The sequence below is a fragment of the Clytia hemisphaerica genome, unplaced genomic scaffold (assembly GCF_902728285.1).
Source record: "Clytia hemisphaerica strain Z4C2 unplaced genomic scaffold, Clytia hemisphaerica genome assembly, whole genome shotgun sequence".
Classification (NCBI taxonomy): domain Eukaryota; kingdom Metazoa; phylum Cnidaria; class Hydrozoa; order Leptothecata; family Clytiidae; genus Clytia; species Clytia hemisphaerica.
In genome coordinates, this window is record NW_027103564.1 from 883,967 (window position 1) to 897,000 (window position 13,034).

The 13,034-nt window shown below is 30.5% G+C and overlaps 1 long non-coding RNA gene across 1 annotated transcript in view; it reads right to left on the reverse strand.

Annotated features, from left to right (window-relative positions):
- Positions 1–421: 421 nt before the first annotated feature.
- The window catches only part of LOC136800914 (uncharacterized), a 34,612-nt gene continuing 21,999 nt past the window's right edge, over positions 422–13,034 (reverse strand). The window contains exon 4 of the long non-coding RNA XR_010845774.1: positions 422–1,140. This is a non-coding gene — a long non-coding RNA (uncharacterized lncRNA). The remainder of the gene's footprint in view (positions 1,141–13,034) is intronic.

Below are 13,034 nucleotides of genomic sequence, written 5' to 3' on the forward strand. Positions count from 1 at the left end.
TTCTACAATTGGGCCTATGAATAATTTGAAGGCACTGAAGTAGAGCCCAGTGCGTTGCGCACGTTCGACTATTTCTTATTGTTATGTAAAAGCACTTAAGTTAACTTTCCCAAACTCGTGTCAAAATAATTTCGAAAAAAATCCTTATTATTCTGGATAAGGACCCTGGAGTTTGTCTAAATTAACGCAAAAGTATGTCTTTAAGTACTTTACTGAACACCAAGTACAAAAGAGATTTAACGGATATAATTTGAAATGTTTGGTACGATTGTTTTTGTATTATTCAATAAATTATCATTAAATCAAATACTCTGTAATGTAATGTAACTGAATATAATACATGGAAAATTCCAATACAAAATTAACAACCTAATTCTAAATTGTAAAATAACAAGTGATAAATATTGCAATTAAGTTAAGTTAGACCGTTCTAAAAGATTAACTTGAACATTTGAAAGGCAACCTTCTTTGAAAAAAACTAAAACCTATCATAACTGGTATTTCCATGCACGAAATTTTAGAATTAGAACTTATTGGTTAATTGTAAAATCCTTAGATGTAAAAATCCTGAAGAAACGTCTTGTTGATTCACAACATTTTAAACTTTGAATGCAGTTCAAAACACAAGAAACTGGAACAATTCCAAAACCTTGCACTAAAAGGGGAAATGACGGAGCTGAAGATGAGGCCTGGTATCGCGTTGGGAAAATAAACCGAAACTTGGTTAAATTACATATCGGTCGTTTTTTCAAACCAAGCAAAAAAGTAGTATTCATTAATCTTTACGATTTCATTCTCGTTCAGATTTAGTGAAAGATTGGTCATTGGTTTTACAAAAAGATTACCGCGAAGAATTGTAGTTAATTGCCCTTGATTTCCGTTTTAAAGGTCTTGGAGATTCTTCTAATCATTGGTTGCCATCGCACCTCGCATCTCGCTGTCAATTGATCAAATTTAAAGACAGAAAATAATCCCTTTACCCCGAAATGATGAAAGAAAATCCAACATAAAAGCTTTTGTCTTCTGGAAAAGGCTGGTTTTACCGGAAGTCCCATATTATGTGGACGATGAACAATTATGAAATTTTAGACTCGAATCTTCTCTAAACATGGCATTGAACAAGGAAGAAGGATAAGTTGGCTGTAATTAATTGATTATGAAATAATTAGTGATGAGCAAAATAATGAAACCCAGGAGTTCCGAGTGGAGGGGGTACTTAGCGAAAATGGGTGCTGAGTATGTGCAGACGATAAGGGCTGGTTTTTCACCTTTGAAAGCCCCCGAAGGAACCTTGCCTTCTATCTTTATGAAAAAAAAAAAAATCCAAAAAACTCTATTTTTAGGCAGTTTTAGGCCTAAATTTACCCAAAATATGGTTTTCAAAAACCGGTCTCCGTCACTTTTGGGTACTGTCATTTCCCATAACTATGCAATGAATCAGAAAAAAACTAATGAAGTAAAAAGCTGGTAACAGACGAACGGACGGACGGAAAAACGAACATAGGTTAATTCAAAGGACCTCCGAGGTAGGTCCAATAAGTCCAAAGCTATTTAACATACCGGCTAAATGCGCATTATATTAGCTCTTCTCGATTAAGACAGTACCAAAGGCTAGTATATTTTGGGGCAAAGTATATGAAAGTTTTCAAAGACATATTCGAACATTACCTGGACAACTGTATGTAAAAGAGTTGTTAGCTTACTCCGCAGTAATGAAAAAGTTCAAAATCGAATCGCCAACATGTTCAGCAATAAAAACAACAAGCGACAACAACATATGGAATACAAGTACTAAAGAGGCTCGAAATTCAAATCACAGATAATAAGTCCAAAAACCATTTAACATACCGGCTAAAGGCTCATTGTATTAGCCCTTCTCGATTAAGGCAGTACTAAAGGCTAGTATTTTTTAAATTTCAATGTTTGATAATCTATGTGTGGATTGTGAAATAATGTAACCAATTCTTGTCAAAGATATAAAAGTTATGACAATGACCTACACCATATGGAGGGATTTGATTCAACATGAAAATATTTCTTCGTTATGTGCAAAAAAAGGAGACAGCGAGAGATGGTGCTATAACACTAAAGAATCTTTTCTTTAACGAGGCAACAATGAAGTTTGAAAAGAAAAAGTGACATTGACATTGAATAAGCCAAAAGAACCTGGTAAAGAGAAATATATCATTGACTAAGTGGGGAGAGAAACAGTTTTCGTGAGAAATTACGAAAAGTGTCTTGCTAAAATTATTGAGCTTTATCATTTCAATTTAGACGGAATAGTTGATTGTGGTTTAGGCCAAGAGCCTATTACTGTGGGTTAGGAGAAAGAATTTGATGGATAATAAATAAAGATTTTTTGACAAAAAGTTTCAAAATTACACTTCTAAACTTAGTTGATTTCAATTATATTTTCAGATTCTTCATTTTTTTCTTGGGTGAAAAATTAAGGCTTCCCCTTTCTTGGATTTTTAACTTTTTGAATTCATCCAAAAAAATCTTTCCCCTTTTTTCCTTCAATTTATCTATATGTGTCAAGCACATTTTAAGATAAATGATACAACCGAAAGAAATATGTCAGTCAAAAGAAACTTAAACTTTATTCCAAGTGATGTGGACTATATAAAACCAATTATTGTAAAAGACATCCTAAGTTATCAAAACTACTCACACCATATGGAAGAATTTGATGCAACAGGAAAAATTTTCTTCGTTATGTGCAAAAAAAGGAGACAGCGAGAGATGGTGCTATAACACTAAATAATTTTTTCTTTAACAAAGCAACAATGAAGTTTGAAAAGAAAAAGTGACATTGACATTGAATAAGCCAAAAGAACCTGGTAAAGAGAATATATCATTGACTAAGTGGGGAGAGAAACAGTTTTCGTGAGAAATTACGAGAAATGTTTTGCTAAATTATTGAGCTTTATCATTTCAATTAGACGGAATAGTTGATTGTGGTTTAGGCCAAAGCCTATTACTGTGGGTTACGAGAAAGAAGAATTTGATGGATTATAAATAAAGATTTTTTGACAAAAGTTTCAAAATTACACTTCTAAACTTGGTTGATTTCAATTATATTTTCAGATTCTTCATTTCTTTCTTGGTGAAAAATAAAGCTTCCCCTTTCTTGGATTTTTAACTTTTGAATTCATCCAAAAAAATATTTCCCCTTTTTTCCTTCAATTTATCTATATGTGTTCAAGTACACTTTAAGATAAATGATACGACCGAAAGAAATATGTCAGTCAAAAGAAACTTAAACTTTATTCCAAGTGATGTGGATTATATAGAACCAATTATTGTAAAAGACATCCTAAGTTATCAAAACTACTCACACTATATGGAAGAATTTGATGCAACAGGAAAATATTTCTTCGTTATGTGCAAAAAAAAGGAGACAGCGAGAGATGGTGCTATAACACTAAATAATTTTTTCTTTAACAAAGCAACAATGAAGTTTGAAAAGAAAAAGTGATATTGACATTGAATAAGCCAAAAGAACCTGGTAAAGAGAAATATATCATTGACTTAGTGGGGAGAGAAACAGTTTTCGTGAGAAATTACGAAAAATGTCTTGCTAAAATTATTGAGCTTTATCATTCCCATTTAGACGGAATAGTTGATTGTGGTTTAGGACAAGAGCCTATTACTGTGGGTTATGAGAAATAAGAATTTGATCTGATTTGATGGATAATAAATAAAGATTTTTTGACAAAAAGTTTCAAAATTACACTTCTAAACTTAGTTGATTTCAATTATATTTTCAGATTCTTCATTTCTTTCTTGGGTAAAAAATTAAAGCTTCCCCTTTCTTGGATTTTTAACTTTTTGAATTCATCCAAAAAAATCTTTCCCCTTTTTTCCTTCAATTTATCTATACGTCTTCAAGCACACTTCAAGATAAATGATACGACCGAAAGAAATATGTCAGTCAAAAGAAACTTAAACTTTATTCCAAGTGACGTGGATTATATAAACAATTATTGTAAAAGACATCCTAAGTTATCAAAACTACTCACACCATATGGAAGAATTTGATGCAACAAGAAAATATTTCTTCGTTATGTGCAAAAAAAAAGGAGACAGCGAGAGATGGTGCTATAACACTAAATAAATTTTTTCTTTAACAAAGCAATGAAGTTTGAAAAGAAAAAGTGACATTGACATTGAATAAGCCAAAGAACCTGGTAAAGAGAAATATATCATTGACTAAGTGGGGAGAGAAACAGTTTTCGTGAGAATTACGAGAAATGTTTTGCTAAAATTATTGAGCTTTATCATTCAATTTAGACGGAATAGTTTGATTGTGGTTTAGGCCAAGAGCCTATTACTGTGGGTTACGAGAAAGAAGAATTTGATGGATTATAAATAAAGATTTTTGACCAAAAGTTTCAAAATTACACTTCTAAACTTAGTTGATTTCAATTATATTTCAGATTCTTCATTTCTTTCTTGGGTGAAAAATTAAAGCTTCCCCTTTCTGGGATTTTTAACTTTTTGATTCATCCAAAAAATCTTTCCCCTTTTTTCCTTCAATTTATCTATATGTGTTCAAGCACACTTTAAGATAAATGATACGACCGAAAGAAATATGTCAGTCAAAAGAAACTTAAACTTTATTCCAAGTGATGTGCTATATAGAACCAATTATTGTAAAAGACATCCTAAGTTATCAAAACTACTCACACCATATGGAAGAATTTGATGCAACAGGAAAATATTTCTTCGTTATGTGCAAAAAAAAGGAGACAGCGAGAGATGGTGCTATAACACTAAATAATTTTTTCTTTAACAAAGCAACAATGAAGTTTGAAAAGAAAAGTGACATTGACATTGAATAAGCCAAAAGAACCTGGTAAAGAGAAATATATCATTGACTTAGTGGGGAGAGAAACAGTTTTCGTGAGAAATTACGAGAAATGTTTTGCTAAAATTATTGAGCTTTATCATTTCATTTAGACGGAATAGTTGATTGTGGTTTAGGCCAAGCCTATTACTGTGGGTTATGAGAAAGAAGAATTTGATGGATTATAAATAAAGATTTTTGACCAAAAGTTTCAAAATTCACTTCTAAACTTAGTTGATTTCAATTATATTTTCAGATTCTTCATTTCTTTCTTGGGTGAAAATTAAAGCTTCCCTTTCTTGGATTTTTAACTTTTTGAATTCATCCAAAAAATCTTTCCCCTTTTTTCCTTCAATTTATCTATATGTGTTCAAGCACACTTTAAGATAAATGATACGACCGAAAGAAATATGTCAGTCAAAAAACTTAAACTTTATTCCAAGTGATGTGGATTATATAGAACCAATTATTGTAAAAGACATCCTAAGTTATCAAAACTACTCACACTATATGGAAGAATTTGATGCAACAGGAAAATATTTCTTCGTTATGTGCAAAAAAAAGGAGACAGCGAGAGATGGTGCTATAACACTAAATAATTTTTTCTTTAACAAAGCAACAATGAAGTTTGAAAAGAAAAAGTGTATTGACATTGAATAAGCCAAAAGAACCTGGTAAGAGAAATATATCATTGACTTAGTGGGGAGAGAAACAGTTTTCGTGAGAAATTACGAAAAATGTCTTGCTAAAATTATTGAGCTTTATCATTCCCATTTAGACGGAATAGTTGATTGTGGTTTAGGACAAGAGCCTATTACTGTGGGTTATGAGAAATAAGAATTTGATCTGATTTGATGGATAATAAATAAAGATTTTTTGACAAAAAGTTTCAAAATTACACTTCTAAACTTAGTTGATTTCAATTATATTTTCAGATTCTTCATTTCTTTCTTGGGTGAAAAATTAAAGCTTCCCCTTTCTTGGATTTTTAACTTTTTGAATTCATCCAAAAAAATCTTTCCCTTTTTTCCTTCAATTTATCTATATGTGTCTTCAAGCACACTTTAAGATAAATGATACGACCGAAAGAAATATGTCAGTCAAAAGAAACTTAAACTTTATTCCAAGTGATGTGGATTATATAGAACCAATTATTGTAAAAGACATCCTAAGTTATCAAAACTACTCACCATATGGAGAATTTGATGCAACAAGAAATATTTCTTCGTTATGTGCAAAAAAAAGGAGACAGCGAGAGATGGTGCTATAACACTAAATAATTTTTTCTTTAACAAAGCAACAATGAAGTTTGAAAAGAAAAAAAAGTGACATTGACATTGAATAAGCCAAAAGAACCTGGTAAAGAGAAATATATCATTGACTAAGTGGGGAGAGAAACAGTTTTCGTGAGAAATTACGAGAAATGTTTTGCTAAAATTATTGAGCTTTATCATTTCAATTTAGACGGAATAGTTGATTGTGGTTTAGGCCAAGAGCCTATTACTGTGGGTTACGAGAAATAAGAATTTGATGGATTATAAATAAGATTTTTTGACAAAAGTTTCAAAATTACACTTCTAAACTTAGTTGATTTCAATTATATTTTCAGATTCTTCATTTCTTTCTTGGGTGAAAAATTAAGCTTCCCCTTCTTGGATTTTTAACTTTTTGAATTCATCCAACAAATCTTTCCTTCCCCTTTTTTCCTTCAATTTATCTATATGTGTTCAAGCACACTTTAAGATAAATGATACGACCGAAAGAAATATGTCAGTCAAAAGAAACTTAAACTTTATTCCAAGTGATGTGGACTATATAGAACCAATTATTGTAAAGACATCCTAAGTTATCAAAACTACTCACACTATATGGAAGAATTTGATGCAACAGGAAAGTATTTCTTCGTTATGTGCAAAAAAAAGGAGACAGCGAGAGATGGTGCTATAACACTAAATAATTTTTTCTTTAACAAAGCAACAATGAAGTTTGAAAAGAAAAAGTGACATTGACATTGACATTGAATAAGCCAAAAGAACCTGGTAAAGAGAAATATATCATTGACTAAGTGGGGAGAGAAACAGTTTTCGTGAGAAATTACGAGAAATGTTTTGCTAAAATTATTGAGCTTTATCATTTCAATTTAGACGGAATAGTTGATTGTGGTTTAGGCAAGAGCCTATTACTGTGGGTTATGAGAAGAAGAAATTGATGGATTAATAAATAAAGATTTTTTGACAAAAGTTTCAAAATTACACTTCTAAACTTAGTTGATTTCAATTATATTTTCAGATTCTTCATTTCTTTCTTGGGTGAAAAATTAAAGCTTCCCCTTTCTTGGATTTTTAACTTTTTGAATTCATCCAAAAAAATATTTCCCCTTTTTTCCTTCAATTTATCTATATGTGTTCAAGCACACTTTAAGATAAATGATACGACCGAAAGAAATATGTCAGTCAAAAGAAACTTAAACTTTATTCCAAGTGATGTGGATTATATAGAACCAATTATTGTAAAAGACATCCTAAGTTATCAAAACTACTCACACCATATGGAAGAATTTGATGCAACAAGAAAATATTTCTTCGTTATGTGCAAAAAAAAGGAGACAGCGAGAGATGGTGCTATAAACACTAAATAATTTTTTCTTTAACAAAGCAACAATGAAGTTTGAAAAGAAAAAGTGACATTGACATTGAATAAGCAAAAGAACCTGGTAAAGAGAAATATATCATTGACTTAGTGGGGAGAGAAACAGTTTTCGTGAGAATTACGAAAAATGTCTTGCTAAAATTATTGAGCTTTATCATTCCCATTTAGACGGAATAGTTGATTGTGGTTTAGGACAAGAGCCTATTACTGTGGGTTATGAGAAATAAGAATTTGATCTGATTTGATGGATAATAAATAAAGATTTTTTGACAAAAAGTTTCAAAATTACACTTCTAAACTTAGTTGATTTCAATTATATTTTCAGATTCTTCATTTCTTTCTTGGGTGAAAAATTAAAGCTTCCCCTTTCTTGGATTTTTAACTTTTTGAATTCATCCAAAAAAATCTTTCCCCTTTTTTCCTTCAATTTATCTATACGTCTTCAAGCACACTTTAAGATAAATGATACGACCGAAAGAAATATGTCAGTCAAAAGAAACTTAAACTTTATTCCAAGTGACGTGGACTATATAGAACCAATTATTGTAAAAGACATCCTAAGTTATCAAAACTACTCACACCATATGGAAGAATTTGATGCAACAAGAAAATATTTCTTCGTTATGTGCAAAAAAAAGGAGACAGCGAGAGATGGTGCTATAACACTAAATAATTTTTTCTTTAACAAAGCAACAATGAAGTTTGAAAAGAAAAAAAAGTGACATTGACATTGAATAAGCCAAAAGAACCTGGTAAAGAGAAATATATCATTGACTTAGTGGGGAGAGAAACAGTTTTCGTGAGAAATTACGAAAAATGTCTTGCTAAAATTATTGAGCTTTATCATTCCCATTTAGACGGAATAGTTGATTGTGGTTTAGGACAAGAGCCTATTACTGTGGGTTATGAGAAATAAGAATTTGATCTGATTTGATGGATAATAAATAAAGATTTTTTGACAAAAAGTTTCAAAATTACACTTCTAAACTTAGTTGATTTCAATTATTATTTTCAGATTCTTCATTTCTTTCTTGGGTGAAAAATTAAAGCTTCCCCTTTCTTGGATTTTTAACTTTTTGAATTCATCCAACAAATCTTTCCCCTTTTTTCCTTCAATTTATCTATATGTGTTCAAGCACACTTTAAGATAAATGATACGACCGAAAGAAATATGTCAGTCAAAAGAAACTTAAACTTTATTCCAAGTGATGTGGATTATATAGAACCAATTATTGTAAAAGACATCCTAAGTTATCAAACTACTCACACCATATGGAAGAATTTGATGCAACAGGAAAATATTTCTTCGTTATGTGCAAAAAAAAGGAGACAGCGAGAGATGGTGCTATAACACTAAATAATTTTTTCTTTAACAAAGCAACAATGAAGTTTGAAAAGAAAAAGTGATATTGACATTGAATAAGCCAAAAGAACCTGGTAAAGAGAAATATATCATTGACTTAGTGGGGAGAGAAACAGTTTTCGTGAGAAATTACGAAAAATGTCTTGCTAAAATTATTGAGCTTTATCATTCCCATTTAGACGGAATAGTTGATTGTGGTTTAGGACAAGAGCCTATTACTGTGGGTTATGAGAAATAAGAATTTGATGGATAATAAATAAAGATTTTTTGACAAAAAGTTTCAAAATTACACTTCTAAACTTAGTTGATTTCAATTATATTTTCAGATTCTTCATTTCTTTCTTGGGTGAAAAATTAAAGCTTCCCCTTTCTTGGATTTTTAACTTTTTGAATTCATCCAACAAATCTTTCCCCTTTTTTCCTTCAATTTATCTATATGTGTTCAAGCACACTTTAAGATAAATGATACGACCGAAAGAAATATGTCAGTCAAAAGAAACTTAAACTTTATTCCAAGTGATGTGGACTATATAGAACCAATTATTGTAAAAGACATCCTAAGTTATCAAAACTACTCACACCATATGGAAGAATTTGATGCAACAGAAAATATTTCTTCGTTATGTGCAAAAAAAAGGAGACAGCGAGAGATGGTGCTATAACACTAAATAATTTTTTCTTTAACAAAGCAACAATGAAGTTTGAAAAGAAAAAGTGACATTGACATTGAATAAGCCAAAAGAACCTGGTAAAGAGAAATATATCATTGACTAAGTGGGGAGAGAAACAGTTTTCGTGAGAAATTACGAGAAATGTTTTGCTAAAATTATTGAGCTTTATCATTTCAATTTAGACGGAATAGTTGATTGTGGTTTAGGCCAAGAGCCTATTACTGTGGGTTACGAGAAAGAAGAATTTGATGGATTATAAATAAAGATTTTTTGACAAAAAGTTTCAAAATTACACTTCTAAACTTAGTTGATTTCAATTATATTTTCAGATTCTTCATTTCTTTCTTGGGTGAAAAATTAAAGCTTCCCCTTTCTTGGATTTTTAACTTTTTGAATTCATCCAACAAATCTTTCCCCTTTTTTCCTTCAATTTATCTATATGTGTTCAAGCACACTTTAAGATAAATGATACGACCGAAAGAAATATGTCAGTCAAAAGAAACTTAAACTTTATTCCAAGTGATGTGGATATATAGAACCAATTATTGTAAAAGACATCCTAAGTTATCAAAACTACTCACACATATGGAAGAATTTGATGCAACAGAAAATATTTCTTCGTTATGTGCAAAAAAAAGGAGACAGCGAGAGATGGTGCTATAACACTAAATAATTTTTTCTTTAACAAAGCAACAATGAAGTTTGAAAAGAAAAAGTGACATTGACATTGAATAAGCCAAAAGAACCTGGTAAAGAGAAATATATCATTGACTAAGTGGGGAGAGAAACAGTTTTCGTGAGAAATTACGAGAAATGTTTTGCTAAAATTATTGAGCTTTATCATTCAATTTAGACGGAATAGTTGATTGTGGTTTAGGACAAGAGCCTATTACTGTGGGTTACGAGAAAGAAGAATTTGATGGATATAAATAAAGATTTTTTGACCAAAAGTTTCAAAATTACACTTCTAAACTTAGTTGATTTCAATTATATTTTCAGATTCTTCATTTCTTTCTTGGGTGAAAAATTAAAGCTTCCCCTTTCTTGGATTTTTAACTTTTTGAATTCATCCAAAAAAATCTTTCCCCTTTTTTCCTTCAATTTATCTATATGTGTTCAAGCACACTTTAAGATAAATGATACGACCGAAAGAAATATGTCAGTCAAAAGAAACTTAAACTTTATTCCAAGTGATGTGGACTATATAGAACCAATTATTGTAAAAGACATCCTAAGTTATCAAAACTACTCACACCATATGGAAGAATTTGATGCAACAAGAAAATATTTCTTCGTTATGTGCAAAAAAAAGGAGACAGCGAGAGATGGTGCTATAACACTAAATAATTTTTTCTTTAACAAAGCAACAATGAAGTTTGAAAAGAAAAAGTGACATTGACATTGAATAAGCCAAAAGAACCTGGTAAAGAGAAATATATCATTGACTAAGTGGGGAGAGAAACAGTTTTCGTGAGAAATTACGAGAAATGTTTTGCTAAAATTATTGAGCTTTATCATTTCAATTTAGACGGAATAGTTGATTGTGGTTTAGGCCAAGAGCCTATTACTGTGGGTTACGAGAAAGAAGAATTTGATGGATTATAAATAAAGATTTTTTGACCAAAAGTTTCAAAATTACACTTCTAAACTTAGTTGATTTCAATTATATTTTCAGATTCTTCATTTCTTTCTTGGGTGAAAAATTAAAGCTTCCCCTTTCTTGGATTTTTAACTTTTTGAATTCATCCAAAAAAATATTTCCCCTTTTTTCCTTCAATTTATCTATATGTGTTCAAGCACACTTTAAGATAAATGATACGACCGAAAGAAATATGTCAGTCAAAAGAAACTTAAACTTTATTCCAAGTGATGTGGATTATATAGAACCAATTATTGTAAAAGACATCCTAAGTTATCAAAACTACTCACACTATATGGAAGAATTTGATGCAACAGGAAAATATTTCTTCGTTATGTGCAAAAAAAAGGAGACAGCGAGAGATGGTGCTATAACACTAAATAATTTTTTCTTTAACAAAGCAACAATGAAGTTTGAAAAGAAAAAGTGACATTGACATTGAATAAGCCAAAAGAACCTGGTAAAGAGAAATATATCATTGACTTAGTGGGGAGAGAAACAGTTTTCGTGAGAAATTACGAAAAATGTCTTGCTAAAATTATTGAGCTTTATCATTCCCATTTAGACGGAATAGTTGATTGTGGTTTAGGACAAGAGCCTATTACTGTGGGTTATGAGAAATAAGAATTTGATGGATAATAATAAAAAGATTTTTTGACAAAAAGTTTCAAAATTACACTTCTAAACTTAGTTGATTTCAATTATATTTTCAGATTCTTCATTTCTTTCTTGGGTGAAAAATTAAAGCTTCCCCTTTCTTGGATTTTTAACTTTTTGAATTCATCCAACAAATCTTTCCCCTTTTTTCCTTCAATTTATCTATATGTGTTCAAGCACACTTTAAGATAAATGATACGACCGAAAGAAATATGTCAGTCAAAAGAAACTTAAACTTTATTCCAAGTGATGTGGATTATATAGAACCAATTATTGTAAAAGACATCCTAAGTTATCAAAACTACTCACACTATATGGAAGAATTTGATGCAACAGAAAATATTTCTTCGTTATGTGCAAAAAAAAGGAGACAGCGAGAGATGGTGCTATAACACTAAATAATTTTTTCTTTAACAAAGCAACAATGAAGTTTGAAAAGAAAAAGTGACATTGACATTGAATAAGCCAAAAGAACCTGGTAAAGAGAAATATATCATTGACTTAGTGGGGAGAGAAACAGTTTTCGTGAGAAATTACGAAAATGTCTTGCTAAAATTATTGAGCTTTATCATTCCCATTTAGACGGAATAGTTGATTGTGGTTTAGGACAAGAGCCTATTACTGTGGGTTATGAGAAATAAGAATTTGATGGATAATAAATAAAGATTTTTTGACAAAAAGTTTCAAAATTACACTTCTAAACTTAGTTGATTTCAATTATATTTTCAGATTCTTCATTTCTTTCTTGGGTGAAAAATTAAAGCTTCCCCTTTCTTGGATTTTTAACTTTTTGAATTCATCCAAAAAAATCTTTCCCCTTTTTTCCTTCAATTTATCTATATGTGTTCAAGCACACTTTAAGATAAATGATACGACCGAAAGAAATATGTCAGTCAAAAGAAACTTAAACTTTATTCCAAGTGATGTGGATTATATAGAACCAATTATTGTAAAAGACATCCTAAGTTATCAAAACTACTCACCATATGGAAGAATTTGATGCAACAGGAAAATATTTCTTCGTTATGTGCAAAAAAAAGGAGACAGCGAGAGATGGTGCTATAACACTAAATAATTTTTTCTTTAACAAAGCAACAATGAAGTTTGAAAAGAAAAAGTGACATTGACATTGAATAAGCCAAAAGAACCTGGTAAAGAGAAATATATCATTGACTTAGTGGGGAGAGAAACAGTTTTCGTGAGAAA